This window comes from Danio rerio, chromosome 15, assembly GCF_052040795.2.
Source record: "Danio rerio strain M-AB ecotype USA chromosome 15, GRCz13ab, whole genome shotgun sequence".
NCBI classification, from domain to species: Eukaryota; Metazoa; Chordata; class Actinopteri; order Cypriniformes; family Danionidae; genus Danio; species Danio rerio.
The window spans coordinates 41,727,869-41,753,514 of NC_141035.1; the positions used below are offsets into that span (position 1 = coordinate 41,727,869).

Sequence of the window (25,646 nt, forward strand, 5' to 3'; positions counted from 1 at the left end):
GTATTATGAAGCATTAATTAACAAGTCGTAAATAATACTAGCCTAAAACATAAGTATAATACAAGTATACAACAAGTATAATACTCAAAAACACTAGAATTTATTAAAGAATTTACCTTAACCTTTTAGTTTTTTGTGTATTGTTAATAAATAGTAAAGCAAGAAAGAAACCATATCAACATTCTTGGAATAACCCTTCGCTAAGCCTCGCCCTCCTTAGTTACTGTTGCTACGCCTGTCAAGCTTTCATGCCTGGCACATCTATTACAGTGTGTATGCGCTGGTGTCAGACATTCCCAAGGATTTAATTAGTCATTTTTGGCAAACAGGTGAGATATCTGAGAAAGCCAGACAAAAGAGGACTGCAGTATACATTACAGGGGTATATTCACAACATAATAGCAACTGATTAGAAAATAATTTTATCAAAATTGAAGCAAGGTTAGCCTAGCCACCTCATACGCTGAACATTCAACAGCATAGTTCATGCACAGCAGGAGAGGTGAAATTATAAAATAATCTAATAACCTAAGAAACTGATAGATTTGTGCCGAATATTAGCATCATTGACCCATAACAGTGTACAGTACCTATTACTGTCAGCATGTTTGTGTGCTCTTTATCCAGTTTTTATTCAAATTTGCAGTTAAGTGGAAGAAAAAAATTGAAATGCACATTAAAGTATAAATAACAGAAGTGAACAAATAGATTTTTCCTACCAGCAAATATTAGTGTATGTATTTATATGCGTTACAATAGCGAGGGTTTAAACTAAGCAGTGCTCACAGGGTTCAACGCTAAGGATTTTTTCTACTGGCCCGATCGGGCCAGTGGTTCTGATTTTTACTTGCCCAGCCCAAATTTTCACTGGCCCCACCAAAAAAAAAAAAGAAGTTAATCGCTATTTGAATGTGCGTGTGTGTGTGTATATACACACACACACACACACACACACACACACACACAGTTGATTTCAGAATTATTAGTCCCCCTAAATTATTAGCACCCCTGTTTATTTTTTTCCCCAATTTCTATTTAACAGAGAACAGATTTTCTCAGCACATTTCTAAACATAATAGTTTTAATAACTCATCTCTAATAACTGATTTATTTTATCTTTGTCATGATGACTGTAAATAATATTTTACTAGATATTCTTCAAGACACTTCTATACAGCTTAAAGTGACATTTAAAGGCTTAACTAGGGTAACTAGGTTAACTAGGCAGGTTAGGCTAATTAGGCTAGTTATTGTATAATGATGGTTTGTTCTGTAGACAGTCTGAAAAACAATTAGCTTAAGAGGCTAATAAATTTTACCTTAAAATGGTTAAAAAAAATGTTTTTATTCTAGCCAAAATAAAACAAATAAGATTTTGTTCAGAGGAAAAAATATTATCAGACAAAATATCAAAATTTCTTTGCTTTGTTAAACATCATTTAGGAAATATTTTAAAAAGAAAAAACAAAAAACAAAAGGGGGCTAATAAATCTGTATATATATTTACGGTAATTTTTAAAATGTTTAAGGAAAACTATTCAGTTCATCAAGGCTATATTTATAAATGTAAAAAAGGTGTAATTGTTAAATATTTATTAAAGTTTTAAATAACTGCTTTGTTATTGTATTTAGTTTCAAATAAAATAATTACTCGAGACATTATTGATTTTATAACTATTACCATTAATAAATATAATAATAATTAATATTAGTGATTTCTGAAGGATCATGTGACTGGAGTAATGAAGCTGAAATCTCATCTTTAAAATCACTGGAATAAATGAATAAATTAAATGATAAACTACTTTTGAACAGTTATTTTATAGTGCAACATTTCACAATTTGTATTTATGATGAAATAATTGCAGCCCTGGTGAGCAGAAGAAGCTTGTTTTAACATATTTAATCACACTGACCCCAAACGTTTGTGTATTGTGTATAGAATATTTTATAAGTGAAAATGTGCACTTTAATTTTAACAACCCACAGACATCGTCACCAAATACAAATCGAGGTCAGACTTTCTCATATATACAGAGCCTCATTTCAATTGTCAGGTTTTGTAGAAATCGATCAATTGAATTAATTGATCTATTAAAGAAACGTTGACTATAATTCTGTATTTTAGGCTTAAATTATAGAGAGACATAGCAGAATACACAGCCTAATACACAGCCTAATACAACATAGGCCTATTATACGATTAAAATATGGAAAAATTAACAGATAGTAATTTCGGTCAATTTTCCTGACGGATAAACCGAGATCAGGCTGGACAAACAGCTCTCGGTAATATTTCAGCATGCTTTCACTTTCGCATTTACCGGTAAGAATGACATCTCGCCCTGCTCATCATTCCCTCTTCATATAGCCGTATATATGGCTATTACACGATCATGATACACTGTGATATAGCCTGGGTCGTTAGTTCGTTGCATTGTTTTGTTTTCTCGCTACAATCGATACGCTCAATAGGACAGAGACCGCGTCTCATTCAGGCGATCTTGGACTGATTGATTTGGCGCGGAAGCGAGCGCAACTGCTGGATATATGCCAAAAAAACACGCTAACGGGGGAAACGAGACAGATTCCGAAACAAACGTCTATGTGTGAAAGCACCGTAAGATTGTATTTGCACACAATTGACAGACAGTCGCAGCACGCAGCTCTGGCTCGATCTGGCAGGCAAAAAGGCAGCAGCTGGCCCGATCGAGCCAGTAACATTTTGTACACTGGCCCGAGTGTCTCGCACGCTGGCCCCGGGCCATCGGGCAGTCCTTATTGTCGAGCCCTGGCTCATAATATCGAGTGGAAAAAAAGAAAAAGACCGCTGGGAAGCATAACCTGCTTTGTTTTTTTTTTTTTTGTTTTTGTTTTTTATAAGAAACACAGTTTAGATCTGTTTAGGATAAGAGGAGTGTGAGTTATTGCCACCTATCATTGAATGTGAATATCGAAAACAAAACCAACTTAGCTTAACTCCTTTACCGCCCCTCACACAGCTTGATCCACGCTGGCATTTCTCCTCTTGGGCTTTGGTTTTGAAAAGGGAAAAAAATCCCACCACCCAGTCCAAACTTTTAGGATAGCGGGTGTCAGATTTTCACAATCCAATTGCGCAACGATTTGGCTTGTTTCCCTCGCTCGAAAGCTTGACAGAGCCTCTGCCCGTAGCTACGATTGGTAAGCCGCGATTGGTGGGTGGCGGTTTTTGGGCGTGGCTTAGCGAAGCGTCAGTTTAACAGGAGGATCCCGTGAGAGCAAAAGCACTAAAGGTATGAGACGCCATCGTAAACAAAAGTCAAGCGAACGCAAAGAGACTGAATGCACGAGAGAGAGAGAGAGAGAGAGAGAGAGAGAGGTGTATGTTGTATGTGAGAGAGAGAGAGAGAGAGAGAGAGAGAGAGAGAGCGAGTATTGGCACGCGAGTATTGGCTCGATCTCAAGTTCAAATTCATTTTCTCTCTGCGTTCGCTTGACTTTTGTCCACTCCGGCGCCTCATAGTAGTCACGTTGGATACTGTCGAATCAAAACAATCTACCGTGCTTCGATTGGACGTCATGCCGAAAGCGCGCATGCTCACACACACGCGCGCGCATGCTGTCACACACACGCACACATAAACGGGGAGAGAGAGAGAGCGGTCCATGTCAACATACTTTTTTATCGTTGGGCTTTTCATGGGAAGCAGCAAGTCTTTACAAGTCAATAGGGGCAAGTCCTAGTCAAAGTCCAAGTCATTTATGTTCAAGTCCAAGTCGAGTTGCAAGTCTTTTTATATTTTGTCAAGTCGAGTCTAAAGTCATCAAATTCATGACTCGAGTCTGACTCGAGTCCAAGTCACATGACTCGAGTCCACACCTCTGGTCCAGACTATTGACTTCAATCCTTTCATTTGCATTCCCAGACCACATGTACTGTAAGCATCCCTCACCTATTAGCGGTTCCTCCGCAGTTCCCCATTAGGTAAAACAAAAACATCTCTCCATGGGGTCGATTCCCATGAGATTGCTGTATTCTTTCATTGCCTGGGATTGGATGCGATGACCCCGAAAGATCGTTCGTACCCCTAGTGTCCCCTCCATCGTAATTCCTTAGCGTCCGGCTTGCTACGCAAAGGAGATACCCCTTATCCTACGAATTCACCACTGCTGTCTACCCACAACCCCTGAAGCAAAGCCTCCTGGGACCCCCACCAAGGCCTGTAATCCATCAAATGTGTGTGTGTGTGTGTGTGTGTGTGTGTGTGTGTGTGCGTGTGCAAGCTCAAATTCAGCTCCGCCCTTAACTGAGGACAGAGGAAATTGATTCAGCTCTCTGTTGAAGCGAACAATCTGTTATTTTCTCAAAGAAGAAAAAAAGTGCTGGTGCCGAGTGCTGATGGTGCAAACTCTCTCGCTTGAACACACACACACACCATGTAGAAGTGCAGTGCCGCTGTGGTGGGGTGTCATCATCAGAGAACGCTTCCCGTCACTCTGATGGATGATGTGTTTCTGAACCCTGCACTCTGGTCACCTACAACACAACTCAATCAAGCTGCACACTTGATTTGTGTCTCTGTTTTAGCACTTTTCTACTGAGTACCGACGTGGTATACTGTAGGTGTGGGTTTCTGGACTGTTCCCCGCATTTTCACTACTTAACAGGGGGTTTCAGAATAACAAAACTCAATCCGACTGGCAGCTTGGGTATCTTTGGTATCTGGTGTGGAGTTTATATTGCACTTCCTTTAGCATTCTTTTGTTTGGCATTCCTTTAGCACTTTTACACTTGCATGCTGATACTTTTTCCAGACTGACTCCCATGATTGCACATTTCCACAAGTTCCATCTATGTGAAACAGGATTCCAGGATAAAATGATTGGTTCAGTTCCAGACCTAGTGACTTACTGGTCTTGAACGAAGACAGACGGCAGAGATAACTGATGTTGTCTGTGGTGTTCTCGCTGAGGGATGTACCAATGCTAAACTGTATATACATTTAAAGGAAAGTATCATCAGTTTCTATGAGACCTGCTGATACGATACCTTAATGTCATTCATTCAATCAATCATTCAGTTTTCTGTGGCTTAGTCTCTATTTCAGAGGTTTCTACAGTGGAATAAACCACCAACTTTTTCAGAATATGTTTTTACACTGGGGATGTTCTTCCCGCTGCAACCCAGCAATGGGAAACACCCATACACATTCGCGCACACACACTCATACACTATGGCCAATTTAGTTTATTCAATTCACCTATAGCGCATGTCTTTGAATTGTGGGGGAAACCGGAGCAGCCGGAGAAAACCCACCAAAACATGGGGAGAATATGCAAACTCCACACAGAAATGCCTCCTGGCCCAGCCGGGACTCGAAACAGTGACCTTCTCGCTGTGAGGTGACAGTGCTCAAATGACAAATGTCAAAACAACATCAAAAACATGTCAAATGTAAATTGATTTGATGTCAAAACCTTGACGTCCATTTGACATCCACACATCGATGCACTTTTGACCACCAAAATATTGACAAAAAAAGGTATTACAATATAAGAAACGGTTTATTAATCTGAAAGCTTACACACTTAGACTGGATTCTGTATCCTTACAATGCCTATGAACAAAACAGCATTGCATCAATTACTTCTCAAATCTGTTGAAACCCACTGTGAGTTGCCAGGAATTCTGGGCCCTGTCTTCCAAACCAGACTCATTTTTCAAAACGTACCTTTATATACATTTCTGGAGACCGCGAAATACGTCCCAGGAGTTTCAAATGAGATCTCAAGTTTCTCTCGTGAGTGCTATTTGTGCTTGCTCTTCTCATGTAAATCCACCAGAGGCCACTGTTGACTGACTGACTGACCGATCGACTGACCCACCCTCCTCCTTCCCTAAACCCAACCAATTGTATTGATTGATCCGCCCACCCACTTCCCTATACCCAAGCAACAATTTTCGAAGGCAATCCAGAAAAGGAAAAGCCCTTGTCTGATTTTTACCACGTTTTCAGATTTTACCACATTTTTCACCCTGTTATTTACTTGTTTATTTTATTTATTGGATTCTGTTTTTGTTTTTTTCTGCTGTCTCAAACCGTTCTTCGCCAGACTCAAATCCAGGGCCGGAGTGGGACTCTATTTCAGCCCTGGAGTTTCAAGCCTTAGACCGTTCACCACTGCCTATATTAAAATAAGGTCATTTCCAATTCAGTTTCTAATTACACTATCACATATTTTTTGAGAAAACAGCTGTTTTAGAACTTCAAATGTTCAACAACCCTTACAGTATTATATGACTTGACAATAAAAATGAAAAAAAAAATTGTTACTCAGGTGAGGACCGAACCCGGGTTGACGGCGTCATAACCTAACATGCTAACCACTGTACCACAACAGCTATACATTGAGAGGGGCGTTCTGCTCACGAGGCTACGAAAAAATAGATAAAAAGAGCAGAGCTGCGGTAAAATAATGAATAAGAAGGCTGGGGTCAAGTAAATAAATCAATTATTTTTAAAAAGTGTGACTGCAGAGAGCAACAGATTCTGGAGCTAGGGACACAGGCCCTCGCGGCCAAAAAATGGACCGGCCCACCGGGAATTCTCCTGGTCCTCCCAATTAGACAATCCGGGCCAGCTCGAACCCCATCGTCGTGCTCAACTCTTCTCTGCGTCTCAATTCCGCTCACGTACTTCGAAAACAGTATAACCATCACTCAAACTTATTTTGCCCTCAAACAAAGAACAAAAAAGACCTTTGTTTGAAGTATTCCTTTAGACCAGGGGTGTCATATTCAGTTCATGGAGGGCCGCTGCCCTGCACAGTTAAGTTCCTACCCTGCTCCAACACACTAAAAGACTCAGTTAGTTTTATCCGTTGTTTTGTTTAGTTAGTGTTGGAACTAAACTCTGCAGAGCTGTGGTCCTCTGGTATCTGAGTTTGACACATGTGCTTTAAATCTTTAGCCTGGCCAAAAACTGGAAAGTGAACCATTTTGGTGAAAAAGATGTGCTTCTCCACCTTCTGTGCAGGACTAATAGTGCTGGCGGTGCTGTTGTGACCATGTGGTGTTATCTGTGCAGTTATTGAGTTTGACTCTTGTTACTCTGGGAGAGCTGTGGGAGCTGAGTTCCTACTGCCACCCCGGACAGCTGCGGAGAGGAGGAGGAGGGAGGAAACTGAAGCTTCCTGTACCGCGGTGTATGTCGGGGGATGAAATCTGAGCCCCCCCCCCTCCTGTCCCTTGTCTCCTTCCTGCTGGTGTTTGAAATTGATAGGCCGTATGGGGTCCTTCACAAGACTTAGGAGTTTATGAGTATGATCTAAAGAACAGCTGGAGTTGGCCCGCTGGCCGGTCAGTCTACACTACGGCTCAGGAGGGTGGCAATGAGAAAATTTGTCAGTGGTGAAGACCTCTGGCCTTACATTTATTTCTTCATCATTTGCGTTTATGCTAATTTTCCCCTTAAATATTATAACAGTTGTACAGTGTAAAAGAGATGTATTTTCTCTAGAAGGCAACAGATTTGTAACATTAGCTTATAAACAACTGTAACACTGGTAGCATTAACAATGGTGTGTGCTTTTTTGAAGCCATCAGGCTGTATTATTTAGATATTTTATTATTTAAAGGCATAGTTGGCTCATCATACATACCATAAACCCTTGGAGTTTCTTCTGTTCAACACAAAAGAAGATATTTTAAGATATTTTGGTTGCTGGCACCCACTGTTTTCTATAGTATTTATTTCCTACTAAAGGAGTTTATGGGTGCCAGAAAACAGCATTCTTCAAAGTATCTTCTTTTGTGCTCATCTAAAAAAAAAAAAAAAATTAAGATTTTTGGTGAACAATCCCATTAAATAGTATAGAAGGTATAGGTATAGAAGTTATTTCACAATTTTTTCATGTTTTCAATTTTCTTTTTAATCTTATTTATTTATTTATTTAGTTATTTTTTTTTTATTTAAAGTATAATTGTTGGTTAGTTTGGTTCATAGTTTAATTTATGTTATTTTATTTTACATTTTATTTATTTTAAATTACATTTTGTTTATTTTATTTTATTATAAATCTATTTATTTTTACATTTTATTTTTTTATTTTATATTTTTATAATTTATTTTTTAAATCATTGTATATATTTTTATTTATTTAATTTATTATTATTATTATTATTATTATTATTATTATTATTATTATTATTATTATTATTATTATTATTATTCCTTCATTTTTTTTTATTTAGCTTTTTTCCATAGCTTTTTTTTTTCATCAGACAATTTCTTCATTATTTTTATTAGGTCTTTTCTTTTGAATTTATTTGAATATTTATCTCATAATTTTTACTAGACCATTTTACCAATGGTGGGATTTTGCTGGAGGTTTTCTTTTGTTTGTTTGTTTGTTTGTTTGTTAATTTTTTTCTTTTATTTTTTTGCATTAAACTACAGTTTAATTGTTGGTAGGTTTGGTTCATGATTTATAACGCTTTAACAGAGACATTAAATAAGCCACAATTAGGAAAATGAAGGAGAAAAGTTCTTTCTGAACCCAATGATGCTGCTGCATTTTTCTATCCAAACTACTTGTTCCAAAAGTCACCTTCAGGTTCTCATCCCTGAGTTGAGGGCTTGTGAACACCGCTCTGATCCTAAAATGATTAATGGGACACCCCATGATCTCATGGACATTACGGATGAAGGCCATGGGACTGTACGTTCACAATAAGCACACATTTGGGACGAGGCCCATGTTTTTCAAGGCTTCTTGCACTAAATCTTTTCAATATTTTGTGATTCATGAAACATTTTGACCTTTCCCTGCTCTGACCCACAGAATCTTTGCTACTTCTCCTTCAAGACATTTTTATATGTACTGTAAATTATGTTTATTTTGATTGGCGATACTCCACAAAATGATAATAATAATAATAATAATAATAATAATAATAATATTAATAATAATAATAATAATAATAATAATAATAATAATAACAATAAATAATTACAGTAATAATAATAATAATAATAATAATAATAATATAATAATAATAATAATAATAATAATAATAATTTTTTATTAATATTTTTATAACAATAACAATAATAATTACAGTAATGATGATTAAATATTATTAATAATAATAATAATAATAATAATAATAATAAAATTAATAAGGGAATCATTTAATAATAATCATTATTCAATAATCAGTATGACTTATTTTTATCGACCATTATTTATTTATTGACTATATGTGGATATACTATAGTAAATTGAAACTTTTATTTCAAAACAGAGAGGATTCTATTTGAAATATACACTTTAAAATAACAGCATTGTTCTGAATCCTTTTTTTTACCACTTGTTATGTTTTCCAAGATATGCAGATTGTCTCGTCATGCATGTGTGAATGTTGAGTTTATTTAGACAGTGATCTCTAGTTCATCTGTTTGGACTGGTGAATTCGCTCTTACTAGCGAGGCAGCGAGACAAACAGATGGACTGATAGACATGCACACACACACAGTACATATAAACTTGAAAACGCGAGGCAGAGCGACACATGGATTGGCTGGGCGTACACACACACACACACTCACACACACATAGTAGCATGGCTAAAGGCCAAGTGCATAGAAATCAGAACAGTTCCATTCAAATGCAAAGCAGAGTCTTATCTACAGACTGTTCTTTGCTGCTCTACAACGTTCAGGGCAAAACTATTATTTGGAGGCGTATGTATGTCTCTCTGTGTAAATACTGGTGCATGTATAAGGTTGTGTGTATGTGTGGCTCTGAAGTGTGCATCAGTGTGAATTTTAATGTTAAGGTCCATCGGTATCTTCCTCCATAGTTTTTCACTAGGGGTTTCTTCAGATTTTTGAACTAGAAGTTTCTTCGAGGTTATTCTTAAGTGGTTTACAAAGGTTTTTTTTTTTTTAACCCCATAGTTTCTCACTGGTGTTTTTCATTAGGGTTTTTATAATTTTCTTTTTACCCCTCAAATTTTCTCACTTACAGATTAATTAAATTAAATTAAATTAAATTAAATTAAATTAAATTAAATTAAATTAAATTAAATTAAATTAAATTAAATTAAATTAAATTAAATTAAATTAAATTAATTTAAATTTTGTTTTATTTTATTTTATTTTATTTTATTTATTTTATTAAATATATATATTTTGCTTTATTTTATTTTATATTTAATTTATTTTATTTTATTTTACATTTTATTTATTTACAGTGTTTTATTTTAATTCATTTTATTCCATTTTAATTGATTTATTTTATTTTATTTTACTTTGTTTTGTTTTTTTTAATTTTATAATGTTTTTACTTTTATTTATTTCATTATATTTTACCTTTTACTTATTTATTTTATTTGATTTATTCTATTTTGTTTATTTTATTTTATTTTACATTTTGTTTATTTTATTTGATGTCATTTTAAATTTTATTTATTTATTTTATGAATTTATTTTTTATTGAATTGAATTAAATTTTTTTACATTATTTTAATTATTTAATTTTACATTTAATTAATTTATTTTATTTAAGATTTTTTTTTATTATTTAATTTTATTCATTTATTTTATTTTATTTAAATTTTGTTTATTTTATTTAATGCTATTTTACATTTTAATTATTTTAATTATTTTTTTCAATTTTATTATTTTTTTATTTATTCATTTATTTATTTATTTATTTTCATGACAATTTCTTTATTAACTATAGGTCATTTCTTTTGGATTGTTAATTTCATTTTTCATCAGTTTTACCCGTTTTCTTTGTTGTTTGGTTGTTTTCTGAGATATCTCCCCAACGATTTTCCACCTTTTTGCCTCTCTTGATATTTTGTCTGTTTTCCTACAGCATCTGAGCTTCGAAGCGCAAAGCTAAACCTTTATGAAAATAATCCGTCACATTTTTCATGGCTTTAACTTAATCAAAATATCCAATATTCAGCTGTTATCGCCTAGAGGAGCCAGTTACATTTCATCCGTTATGTCATACTGTAAAGTGCCTGACAGTCCCAGAGACGCTTTCCCAGATGAAAGCTGCTAAATTGTCCTTATCAATCACTTTAATTTGTCTGCCATATTGTTATCCAGAGTTAAATGCATTTACTTAATGCTCGGTTGTGATGGTTGTTGTTAGTTGGTGTTGTTGCCATCAGCAGTGTTTTATGCTGGTGTGTGAGGAGGATTTTGGATGGTTTAATATCAGATTACTGACCTGCACAGGAAATGAAAGCAGATGACAGTGAGTGATCACCTTGTAAGTGCATTTTGTGCGTATGTGTCTGTGTGTGTGTGTGTGTGTGTGTGATTGACAAGCTGATGCATTTGACTCTCTCGATCTTTAGGAAACATTAATAGTCTCTTGCTCCTGGCTCCATATAACTTGTGTGTGTATGTGTGTGTGTGTGTGTGTGTGTGTGTGTGCGTGTGTGTGTGTGTGTGTGTGTGTGTGTGTGTGTGTGTGTGTGTGTGTGTGTGTGTGTGTAAGGAGAGGATGAATTATGCATTTCTAGAAGCCTATGAAAAATGAGCACTTTCAGATTCTCATCTACATAAATCTTCATTGTATTTAGGCACGAGCTGCATGTTTACATATAGTGAATACAGACCTGGTTATTTAGATATGTGTTTCTGGAGGTCTTGCTGACATAAATATTCAGGTGTCCTAATTGAGGCTTGGTAAAAAACATAACCCCCACATCGCATAGTAGTTGGACTGTTCCATATGTGACAGTGACGCATTGTAGTACTGCTTGTGCATTTCAGGCATTTCCCATTCATTTTTCTGGAACTGATATACAATAAATGTTTCATTTACAGTAAGCTAAATCCATTATTAATGTAAAATGATGCTTACATTTGCTAAGGAACATTTGATTCAGTTACTAATCGATGTTTCAATTATTGTTATAGCTTTAAATTGCTAACAGAGTTGAAAGTAACAGAGTTGACATTGTTTTTTAGCTCAAGATGCTAACCTCAAACCATGCGTGATGCTAAAGATTGTCTTTGATTTAGTTACTAACTGTTGTTTAAATTGTTGTCAAGCCTTTTAAACCACTGACAGAGTTGAAGGTAACAAAGTTGACATTGTTTTTAGCTCAAGATGCTAACCTCAAACCATGCGCGATGCTAAAGTTTGCATTAGATTTAGTTACCACTGCAATTTTTGTTTCAATTATAGTTAAACCTTTTAAATCGCTAACAGAGTTGATGGTAACAGAGTTGTTATTGTTTTTAGCTCAAGATGCTTACCTCAAACCATGCGTAATGCCTAAGTTTGCCTTTGATTTAGTTACCAAATAATGTTTAAATTATTATTAAACCACTAACAGAGTTGATGGTAACAGAGTTGAGATTGTTTTTAGCTCAAGATGCTAACCTCAAATCTTGTTTAATGCTACATTTTGCCTTTGATTTAGTTACTAAATGTTTTAAATTATTAATAAACCTTTTAAACCACTGACAAAGTTGACATTAATAATTGATATTGTTTTTAGCTCAAGATGCTAACCTTAAACCATGCATAATGCTAAAGTTTGACTTTGATTTAGTTACTAATTGTTGTTGAAAGTATAGTTAAACATTTTAAATTGCTAACAGTAACTGATATACAATAAATGTTTCATTTACAGTAAGCCAAATCCATTATTAATGTAAAATGATGCTTACATTTGCTAAGGAACATTTGATTCAGTTACTAATTAATGTTTCAATTATTGTTATAGCTTTAAATTGCCAACAGAGTTGAAAGTAACAGAGTTGAAATTGTTTTTAGCTCAAGATGCTAACCTCAAACCATGCGTGATGCTAAAGATTATCTTTGATTTAGTTACTAAATGTTGTTTAAATTTTTGTTAAGCCTTTAAAACCACTGACAGAGTTGAAGGTAACAGAGTTGACATTGTTTTTAGCTCAAGATGCTAACCTCAAACCATGCGTGATGCTAAAGTTTGCATTAGATTTAGTTGCTACTGTAATTTTGTTTACAGTTAACTATGAATCGCTAACAGAGTTGATGGTAACAGTGCCTGATGCTAAAGTTTGCATTAGATTTAGTTGCTACTGTAAATTTTGTTTACAGTTAACTCTGAATCGCTAACAGAGTTGATGGTAACAGTTTTTATTGTTTTAGCTCAAGATGCTAACCTCAAACCATGCATAATGCCTAAGTTTGCCTTTGATTTAGTTACCAAATAATTTTTAAATTATTATTAAACCTATTAAACCACTAACAGAGTTGACATTGTTTTTTGCTCAAGATGGTAACCTCAAACCATGTGTAATGCTACAGTTTGCCTTTGATTTAGTTACTAAATGTTATTTAAATTATTGTTAAACCTTTTAAACCACTGACAGAGTTGATGGTAACAGAGTTGACTTGTTTTTGCTCAAGATGCTAACCTCAAACCAGATAATACATGACATGTCTAAAACTAAATTGGATGTAGTTTAATCATCACAGTTGTTATTATTGAATGATTTTATTTTAAAAAGTGAATGAGCAGATTAGTGAAATACTACAATAACAGAGTTGACATAACTAATCTACGTGTAAATCTTGGTGTAACTTGGACATTGTGTACAAATGAATGAGAGAAGAAGAATTTACATGCCTCAATGCCTTGGATCAAGTCAAACGATTTTTCTATAAGTGCTTTACCATTTTTAATGTTTTTATTGCTTATATAGCAGAGTTGACCAGAACATAGGGAGAGACATTTAAATATATATTAGTATCACAAATAATACATAAATTAGATATCTCATGCAAATGTTTGAAAATCATAATAACACTCAAACAATGTGAAAATTAGACTTCATTTTTTAATGATACTTTAATGTAAGATCCAGAAGATGGAGAGAGTCAAAAGTGACTCTTTAAGTTAATATTTTCAATACAAAATGTTTTTAAATAGACATAATAATTTAGAGATGTTGTATATAATTTGTGTATAACTTGTTTCATTTATGAAGAAGGATTATATTAAAGACATATAATGCATCCACACTTAATTGCACGCTTTCCATTATCTCTGTGACACACACATTTTCACAATTCCTTCTCAAATTGTTTCTCTTTATATAACGTCTCTGAAATTATAGTGAACAAGCACTGCAGCTAAGCATGCTACACATTAGTGCACTAGTAATTGCACACATACAGACACTATAATTCCACAAACATAAAGAATCTGTAATTTAGACAGCGACATGTGCACAAAGAACACATCTATAGCCTATAATTCCACATATAGTTGTCGGGGTAGTCAGGAAACAACCACACAGATGTATTCACACTGTAATTCACCCTTAGGCTCTATGCAAAGCAAATTGCAAACGTTATGCAAAATGAATGTCGCATTACCAATTAAAACCCCATCGTTCTCCCAGCAGGTGGATAACGTCTTAGTTCTTAAAGTACTGTATAGCATCACATTGAACGGCCCTGTAGCATTTGGACTCTCTCAACCGGATGAGAGAAATGAGAACAGTCCGATAATGATTTCCTGTAGTCGAGCCTCTAATCCCAAACACAATGCTTATCTCTGCTGTGTAAAGCATGTGTTGTGTGGTAAGCCGGGGTTTAGATTGGCCCCTCTGTGAATGGACAGTCATTGAGGAGTGTTGGAGAGCCGCTGTGGGGTGGTGATAGCTGGAGGATAGCAGGAGCAGATAGGAGGTCAGGCGCTGGAAATGACCTCCGATGGACCATTGATTGACCTGCTATTGAACCTTTGCTAATAGACTGGAGGGACAGTCAGGTCTGGTTGTGCGCGATACACCTTTTTGGAAGCATTGAGCCGCATTCGAGAGAAATGGACTTCAAATTTGGGGGAAGAACTAATACATTTGGACCAATAGATAATAGATAACTGCTTGAATAAAGTTTTATATATTTATTTATTTACTTTGTTACTTGCTTAATTTTTTTGGCCAGATTTTTTTTTATTTTTTATTCAAAGTAACTGATTAATAAGTTAGTTAAAAAATCCATCACAGTCCAAAACCTCATAAATGATAATAAATATCCCATAAATGTATCCCATACTAATATATATTTTTTTTATATTTTGGGTCAAATGTATACATATCAAACCATTGGGTTAAAAATGTATAAATAAGTGTATATTTAATTGAAAATAATATCCCAGCATTGGGTTTGTCCACATTTGACCCAGCGTTGTGTTACAACAACCCATCATTTTTAGTGTTTATTGTTGTTTATTTATAATGTATACAGTTTACTAAGAACAAACATCACATAAAACACTTTATTGTTCATTGATTAGCTTTAACTATTATTTCTGTTAGCTTCCATGCTATTGTTATTGTTGTTTCTAATATTGCTTAGCACTAGCAATGGGATTCTTGGGTCATCCCAGTCCAAAAGCTGTTCTTCGATACAACTCATAAATGATGATAAATATCTCATAAATTTATCCCATTACTCATAAATGTTGGGTCAAATGTGGACATCATTTGTCTAATGTGGAAATGGGCCCATCCAAGGGCTGCACGGTGGTGCGGTGGGTAGCAAATTAACCTCAAAGCAAGAAGGTTGCTGGTTCAAGCCTCGGCTGGGTCAGAGTTTGCATTTTCTCCTGTGTTCGAGTGTGCTTCCTCAGGGTGCGCCTGTTTCCCCTACAATCCAAAGACATTTGGTATAGGTAGGCTAAATTGTCCGGAGTGTTTGAGTGTGTTTGAATGTTTCCCAGTGATGGGTTGCAGCTAGAAAGGCATTCGCTGTGTAAAACAAATGCTGGATAAGTTGGCGATTTATTCCACTGTGGCGACCCTAGATTAAAAAAGGAACTAAGCTGAAAAGAGAATGAATGAATGAATGAATGAATGAATGATATCCTAACACTGGGTTTGTCCATATTTGACTCAGTATTGTGTCACAACAACCCAGCATTTTTAGTTGTGTACATAATGTATACTTTTTACTAAGAACAAACATCCCATGAAAACACTTTATCATCCATTGATTAGCTTCAACTATTATTTCTGTTAGCTATCATGCTATGGTTCTTACTGCTTCTAATATTGATTAGCACTAGCAACTCAACATTCTTGGGTCCCAACCCAGTCCAAAACCTTTTCATAGAAAGAACTCATAAATGATGATAAATATTTAACAATTGAATTCCATTACTCAGTTGTCCCCAACCTTTTTATCACAATTTTACGGTGGATGGGGGTTCTGTGTTTGTCTGAGATAATAAATCTACCGAAGTGTGTATATTCCATACAAAATGAATCGTATTGGTCCGTTCTTGTCACGTAAATATGCGTATGGTGCGCTTGCAGTATTCATTCAACTGGGTCTGTCTGGAAGGCAGACCTGGAAGGCCTAGCCGCGCACCTCCATTGGAAAGAACAAACTTGCGCAGACTCTAGAAACGCATTATGCGAACAGCCCCTAAAATACCGCCATCATTTGTGATCTCCATCAGTTGATCTTCTTGCACAGACATGGTAAATTTACCTAATTTGTTGAGAAATGGCTAGCGGATCCTTTGCTTGGCAGTTTGCTAGTCCTTCACTGGGTCTTTTCCCCTTAGTAAAGGAACTTTTTAAAGATGTCTGTTTCTTACTCATTTTGCAGCTTGTCGGTTAAATTTGGGTGCATTTTTCAAACTAAAAGATTGTTCAGACTCACATAATAAATAAAATTGAAATAATTAATTTCTTGTGTGGCCCGGTACCAATTGATCCATTGACCATTAGTGATTCGCAGACTGGTGGTTGAGGACCTCTGCCATTACTCATAAATGTTGGGTCAGATGTGGACATAGCCAACCATTGGGTTAAAAATTGTAAATAAGTGTCAATTTAATTGAAAATATTATCCCAACATTGAGTTTGTCCATATTTGACCAAGCTTGTATGCATAATCTATACATTTTACTAAGAACAAACATAACATAAAAACACATCTAATATCTCTGCTAGCTTCCATGCTATTGTTATTGTTGTTTATGATATACTTTAGCGATAGTGAGTGCAATTGTAAGTTAGGTTGGCTGAAAAGTATACAAGTTAAATCTTACACAAACATATATTTTGCTAAATAAGTACCCCAGGATGTATTTGGCGATCATTTCTAATCACCAAAATCCTCTTGTTTTCTCTTGTCTTGTACACTCTCGTTTTCTGTCCTTCACCGCCTCTTCCTGTGATTGGAGTGTCTCAAATGGTCTACAGATGATAACCGTTCCTCCTCAATCTCTGAACCTGACCATCCCCCCCTCAAGGCCCGCACAAATCAGATACAGGGGCCTCGGCAGGCAGCTAATGAAATTAGCCCCACGTTGCCCATACGCTTTAATAAGTCACTTGACTCGATTAAGGATGTGATAGTGGGGGATGTTTGGATGGATACAGTGAATCTCCAGCTCACCCAACGGTGCCAGCCCGGGTGTTGATTATCATAAATATTCCCCGTCCGCACACCTCAGGCAAAATCGACACTCCCTTCATCCCCCCTTTTTCCTCTCAACGCGCCTCTTTCCAGGACCAGACGCCACTTTCTGTAGCCTGGCAGGCAGGAATGGTGAGGAGGGGGCGGTGCCAGCTTTGTGCTGTCATTAACTTTCTTTGACTGGCAGCCGTCAGGATGGCTAAACCCCGCCCCCCTGCTGTGCTGCAGTCTCCACCTCCCTTCCCTCCATCACTCTCCGCTGTCATCGCTTCATCCCAAAGTGGCAGCGATTCTTTGGGTCTCAGCTGCTGGAGGAGATGATACCCCAACCACCCGCTGCTCGGGTGAATCTTTCTTGGATCAGGGAAGTAGAGCCGGCCGGCCTGGAGTGACAGACGCCGGCCCGATGCGAACCTGATCTCCCACTGCCTCTCCACAGAAACCTCACGCTGGGCAGAAAGTGCCGGATAAGTGTAAGCAATCCTGAAAATAACTCAACATCACAGCCGGATCGTGGATTTGATTATCATGGCTTGGTTTAATCCATAACTACTCCGTTTGTTATCTGCTAGCACTTTCTGATTTGAATTTTACGAGGCACCACAAGCATCTGTGGAGGAAATTGGAAAACGAATAGCTCACAAACACACACCTGTTTTTTGTTATTTGGACGAACAGATAGATAATTCTGTCTTAAACTCACTAAGCTGCTTCTATTTTAGGTCAAGTAGGTTGTAGTGTTTAAATATGGCAAACGTCCTCCAACATTAAAGAGATCGTTCACCCCAAATTAAAAAATCTGCCATTGTTTACTCTCCATTTCCTTGCTAAAAACCTCCTTAAGTTTCTTCATTCTGTTGAACACAATAGATGTTTTGGAGAAATCTGGAAACCCTATGACCAATGACTTCCAGTATTTGTTTTCCTTATCATGGATGCCATTTGATTACAGGTTTTCGGCTTTCTTCGAAATATCTTTCATGTTTAACAGGAGAGAGCAACTAATACAGGTCTAGAACCTCTTGGGGAAAGTAAATAATGAGCAAATTTACATTTTTGGTTGAACTATTCCTTTAAGATGGATTAATGAGGAATGTATGATTGACAGGTAAGTGCACGAGTTAGATGGAGGCTCAGAGGCGGGGCTTTATTACATGCAGCCATTCAGCTGAGAGTATGTGTCAGGATAGATAAGTGTGGTCTGATGTTTCTGAAGCTGACAGCGGTGGTGCCTGTTTCCAGCCGGCTGTTCCCAGGTCCCAAATGCTGCTACAGACAGGAAATGGAGAGAGAGACAGTCAGAGATCAGTGTATGTGGTGCACTGAAAATAGAGCCTTTTTGTCTTGTTCTGAAAATCTCTAATATAAGATTAATTTACTTGAAATCGAAGCTGCATACAAAATTTAAACTTGTTTTTAGGGGATACATCTTGTTTTACATATAAATTAAAGTAATTTAGCAAGCCTTGTGCTTAATTTATGCAGATTTATGCCTTGTTGTGTTTTGACTACAGTATTTCTAAAACAATTAAGGTTTATGCTCAATACTGGTAATAATGTAAGAATTAAACATTGTCACGTTGTCTTGTCTATATGTTATATTTATAAATATATATGTTATATTTATTTATTTATGTATTTATTTATTTATTTATTATACACCTTACAACAATATATTATTTATCTTAAAACCAACCAACATTATCTAACATTACTATCTATAATGTTATATTACTATATACTATATTACTTTATTACTATATATATATATATATATATATATATATTCAGAAAGGGGTGTTTTGCTTTTGTTTTTTGTTTGCTCTAAAGTGAAAAACAAATTAAAAACCCTTACAAACCAAAAAAAAAAAAAAAACACATATATAGTTTTTTTGCCTATCCTTGTTATTGTTCTATCTTCACATCTAGCACATGTTTGCAAGTTGCAGTTTATTCTAAAGTTGTATTCAAATGATTGCAAATAGGTTTTATTTAAAAACTATTGGAAAACAAATAGTTTTATGCTTAATGTAAGACACAATGTTGTAAGACATTACTTATGACAAACTTGTGTTACTTAGGGATTTTCTTTATTATGCTGAAAAGAGTTATTTAGCCAAAGTGCCATGCTTTGCTTCATATGCTATGAAACTAGATGGTCACCAGACAAAAAATAAAAAATAAAAAATGAGCAAACATAATCCCATGAATGAAAATCTAACACAAAATGAATACTCACAGTGACTGTGTACATGGACATCAGTAATGGAATTATTTTCCTTCACCTGAATAAGACAGTACAATGATTAAGGTGTTTACATGAGTTGCTTTTAGAATGTTCCTTACATGATCCTGTTTTACATGTTATAGCGCATAATTCGATTAGCGTTATTGCGTCACCACGCTATTCACATTTCCTCAGGAGTTTTATGTAATTTTGGCTGTTTCATTTTTAATTCGTTGACTTTAGCTGCAGTTTGATACTTTTACTTTCGTTCAGGAACATTTCTTTTAGCCCCCATGACAAACAAGATATTGGATGTGAGTATGAACTGCTGGAAGAGTGTTGTTTTAATGGAATTTGATACGCCATATGCGGACAAAAAGCCTCTGCATTTTGCAATGCAGGTATCTGTGGTCCTTCACAGACTCGGTAGGTGCAGAGGATAGTGTTAAACAGCCATGTGTTTATGGATTATTCAGTCACACCATGTGGCGAAAATCCTACACAGAAGTAATAGTTTGATTCTGGTGTTTACATGTCTGTTCTGCACTTCAATAATGCCACTAAAATCCACATACTCCCCTTTTTTAATTATTTGTCAAATGCCCAGAACAACAGTTTAATGGTATAACCCTGTTATCATCTGCAAGATCACCATATTGCCTGCGCCAACTGGCCTAGATATATAGACGTAACATTGTTGAGTATAATAGAGGAACTGATGTAATAATGGTTTTAAAACCTTCTTTTTTCTGTCTTATGTCCCTTTTATTTTATTATTTATTTATTTTTATTTTTTTCTGTTTTGTCTTTACAATTGCTGTTGCTTTCTGTATCGCTCTATGTTGCTTTAAGAAAATAAAAATATAATATTCAAAAAAATAATAAAAAAAATCCACACACTCCACATGTCTTAATTCCATTTCTGTTTAGTTCGATTATGACCCTAATCAGATTAAATTAGTCAAAAACTGACACTTACTCAAATCTTAATTGTATTAAAATCGCATTATTGGTGTCCATGTAAACGTACTCAGTGTTGTTACTTCAGACTTTTAATTATCCTTTTGCTTTGTCATAGAAAAAATAGCTATTTTGCCTAATTATCAAGCTACTCTTTGTCCATACAATTGCATTTGAATAGTGACCAAAGCTGACAATGTACAAAAAGCCCAAAATATTTCTTAAAAGTAATAAGTAGTACTTTCAAATGAAATTAGCTTGCATCTTTGGTAAATAAAAGGGTTTAACCTTTAGTATAAGTCTTTAAAATATACAGCATTGGGGGGGGGGAGGGGGGGGCATTGTGAAAGATGTGTTTAGGTGCAGGACTGTGTGATGGATCGTGTGTGTGTGTGTCTTTGACACCAGTGAGCATCTCTGTCTTCCTAATGTATTCACCCACCTTGTTCCCTGACAGCTGGCATCCTGGTGCCCGCCACAACTCGCCTCACGCTTCCTCTTCCCGCTTTCTGCCTTTCACACTTTCGCTTTTTTCCCCCCACATGTTTGTCCAGCCCCACATAAACCATCAGAAGAGCTTATGAACTGGAAATAAACTTGTGCCCTACTGTGACCCCTTCTCTATGGTCTGGGACCAGAACCCCGCACACACATCATACCCCGCCACACAAAAGTGCCTGATCCGCACGGGGCCACGGGGGGTCAATGGATTTGCCAGGACACTGTGGCAACTCTTGACAGGCTCAAATGTCAGAGAATTGGCCGGCCATGACAGCGCTGTCAGAGTCAAACGTCCCCCCTTTACAGGATGGGATACGGCTGGAGATAAAGGAGGGATGCAGGGGTCCTGGAGCCGTTAGCATTCAGTCCGGTCCGGTTGTGTCAGGGGTGCACAGACACACTGTCACTTTATGTCTAATTGGGGCGGTCAAAGCCCTAGAGGCACGAAGGGTTATGCTCGCCCTGTTTTTGCTGCCCATGTTGCACTCATCATTCTCTGTCTTTTAGAGTATGGCCGCCATCCTGCAATTTTATTTACTTAAGCTTGTTTAAAGAGGCAAAAAAAAAAAAAAAAACCTTAACAAAATCCCACAAAATTATTACTCAAAAACTTGTTAAACTCCAGTTTAAGTCAAAATTATTATTGTTCATTTGTTTATTTGTTTGTTTATTTGATTATGATTTTATTTATTTATTTATTTATTTATTTATTTATTTATTTATTTGTTTGTTTGTTTGTTTTTTATTTGTTTGTTTGTTTGTTTTCATTTACTGTTATTTATTTATTTATTTATTTATTCAGTTATTTCCCAAAAATGTTTAACAGATCAAGGAATTTTTCACAGTATTTCCTATAATATTTTTTCTTCTGGATAAAGTTTTGTTGGGTTTATTTCGGCTTTATTCATATACAATGAAAGTGGATGGTGACCAGACAAAAAAAAGCAGCAAATACAATTACTTAAAAGGACAATTCATCTGAAAATAAAAATTTAACACAAAATGATTACTCACAGTGTTGTTACTTCAGAATTTTATTAATCTTTTTGCTTTAAGTCATGTAAATGTAGTTATGTAGCCAAATTCCCAAGCTACTCTATACAATGAAACTGGATGTTGACCAAAGCTGACAATGTACAAAAAAAGAGCCCAAAATATTTCTTTAATAAAATATGCAGTCCATTTTAATGTAAAATTTAAAGCCATTTGATAGCATTGCATTTGACAAAGTTCAAAGTCCTTTTTACCATTTCAATGACTACGAACTGACTCTGGAAATATTACCATCATATTTAACAGTTTTTATAAATTTTTCAAAATATTGTGCCCTGATAATTAGTAAATTGACTCTAAAGTAATATTTTGTTTTCATCGATGACATTATTTCTGGTCTTATTATTAGATTTCTTATTATTATCAGTTCTGAAAATAATAATGCTGGTTAATACACTTCAAAAATTACTTTTGCTGTTTGATCAAGCTATTTTCCATTACAAATCGTCATGTTTAGAATCTGATTTCTTTAAAAATGAGCGATCTTCACTGCCTGGTAGATGTACGATATGAATTGGGTCTCAGATCAGACAAGAAGCACTGCATTAAATCTCCCCCCGCCATGTCATTAAAATATGACAGTATACTTTTAAACCCAGTATTTAATTAAATTGTTGTGCTAGTTTGTTGCTACTGACTGCGCTAGTGGTTACAATGGTCTTTCAACTCGCTTTACGCTTAAACAACTATTTGAATGGTTACGTTTATTTAACTAAATGTATTGTAATTACATTACAACATCGATGCTGTTAAAGGACCCCTATGAAATCGAAAATAGTCACATTAAGCTTTCACCAGAAGTTTATCAATGGCTTTAAAACTCTAGCTCTGCATAGAGCCCATTTCATGGAACCCAGCATTTTCCTACAGTGTAATTTAGTGCAAATCATGACACTTTTTTAAAAAAATAAATCTTATAGAAAATAAAAATATACAAATATATTTACACTGAAATATATAGTTTTCCATTTTTAGTCAGATCAACGTGTCCTTGCTGAATAAAAAAACATTAATTTATGACCCCAAATGTTAGTGTACATCAGGGGTCAGGAGAATGAACTGAAAGAAAGAGAGATGGCGTTTACACAGTGGCGAAACAGAGATGAAGAGCGACAGATCTATGGAATGATCGAATATTTATGTGCTGCTTGCGTCAGTGATGTGCGGATGATTGCATTGATTTATCCAGGGGTCGCTCAGGGGTCAGTTCCCTTCAGAAAGGACGGATAATAAAGGTCATATTAGCTTAACTCTCATTACATAGAAACACACACATTTAAAACCGTAATCACCACAAAAAAAAAAAAAAAATGATCTGAAATTTAATTCAGTTTGTTTTGCAATGTAAGCCAGTGTGGTCTTGTGTGTGTTTATGTCAATTGTGATCCTGTGCATGTTTGGTTTTTGTCTGTGTTTTTTGATACGGTGTGTATTTTCACATTAGCACTTCCATTACGTTACATTTGTATGCATGTCCATGGCTCTGCCGTGTGTGTGTGTGTTTGGTGAACAGTGTCAAATGGGTTTGTTTGGCTGCTTGAACTAAAGAAGCTTATTCTGATTGGCTACGTAGCCAGAACTAATACCTGCATATTTATTTTGCCTCTACTTAAGCAAATGCTTCCTTACCTGCCAAAAGACACACACATACACACACACACACACACTTGTTCCTATATCATGCTGGGGACTCTCATAGATCTATTGATGATTCTTTTTTGCGAACCTGTATTTTTACAAACTGGATTTTTAACCTGCTAATAATGCTTTTTCAAAGTATATCATTCTATGTGATTTATGACCTTAATTTCCCCTGGGGACCTCAGTTGTTTACTAATTGCGACCTCAAACCCTAACCCGAACATGACTTGTGTCACAAAAGTCCCCATGAGTCTGTATGCATTCTGGTTTTCTGGTTTAAGTCCCCATTGTGATTTAAAAACATGTACACAAACAAACACACACTTTCATGATTGGTCATTCATATGAATGTTTTGTCATTTTCATTTTATCTGATTATGTTGGTTTTAAGCTAAAAGATATATTGTTGTAAGGTGTATAATAAATAATAATAATAATAATAATAATAATAATAATATATATATATATATATATATATATATATATATATATATATATATATATATATATATATATATATATATATATATATATATATATATATATATATATACACAGTTCCATCCCGATATCATCCCGTAACGTTTTTTTCCCATTTTTCTCCCATATTTTCAATCTTTCTATGCAGGGTGGCAATAAAGAGCCGATACACAACCTGCCTATACACAACCCATACCGCCAAACCACCAGGGGCCGCCCCTTGCTCTTAAATGTAAATCTGTTCTTTGCTTTCATTTTATTTATGCATGAAAACACTTTGAAATAAATATAAAAACAGATAGATTCCCTTCCTTTCCATTAAGCCCCATTCACACGGGGTGTCAGTGTCAACGCTTCCTATTCACTTTGACTGGGTGACGTCAGGCATTGCCGGACTGCATTGTGAATCCGTCGGCACCACTTTATTGGTGATGCTCGCTGCAGAAGTTGGGACTTTCTCAACGTTTCAAACGCCAAGCGTCAGCCAATCAGATTGCTGTATAATAATACCACAGCTGAGACAGTAGCCAATTTAGACTAATTTCATTGGCTGACGCTGCTGATGGTCTTGAACTTTAGACACGCTTTCTGTCAAGCGTTGATGTTGAAGCCATGTGTGAATCGGGCATTACAGGCGCCATTGCCCCTCCTATGCAATCCTCAAAACGATCATATAGCGGTGCGTGACTGTCAGCTGACACGCTCCATAACACAGTTATGAATAATAGTAATTATATATTTATAAAGTTATGTTATGTGTTATAAGGGGTTTAAACACAGCAGGATAACACACCATGTCATAAAGTGTGAATAATTTCAGTCTGGTTTCTTGAACATGATAATGAGTTCACTGTACTTAAATGGCCTCCACAGTCACCAGATCTCAATCCAATAGAGCACCTTTGGGATGTGGTGGAATGGGAGATTCGCATTTGCAGAATCTCTAATCTGCTGCAACTGCGTGATGCTATCATGTCAATATGAACCAAAATCTCTGAGGATTATTTCCAGAACTTTGTTGAATCTATGCCACGGAGGATTAAGGCAGTTCTGAAGGCAAAAGGGGATCCAACCCTGTCCTAGTAAGGTGTACCTAATAAAGTGGCCGGTGAATGTGTGTATGTGTCTGTTTGTGTATATTTATGAGCAATATCACATGAGTAGCAGCACGATATTTCTGGATATTGCCACTGGTGGGATATTTCAATCGATAAATATTATTGGATAGGAAAAAAAATAGTTTAAAATGTTGTTGTTAACATTATATGTTTTATAAAATGTTAATTTAGTACCAATTTGTGGATTTGTTTGTTGCACATTGAAACTTGCACCTCAAAAA

General features: G+C 35.6%; 1 protein-coding gene and 1 long non-coding RNA gene across 11 annotated transcripts in view; one reads left to right on the forward strand and one right to left on the reverse strand.

Annotated features, from left to right (window-relative positions):
* Nucleotides 1–1,568, reverse strand: part of LOC147840684 (uncharacterized) — a 34,241-nt gene extending 32,673 nt beyond the window's left edge. The window contains exon 1 of the long non-coding RNA XR_015509773.1: nucleotides 43–1,568. This is a non-coding gene — a long non-coding RNA (uncharacterized LOC147840684). The remainder of the gene's footprint in view (nucleotides 1–42) is intronic.
* robo2 (roundabout, axon guidance receptor, homolog 2 (Drosophila)) overlaps nucleotides 1–25,646 on the forward strand; it is an 848,620-nt gene that overhangs the window by 519,650 nt on the left and 303,324 nt on the right.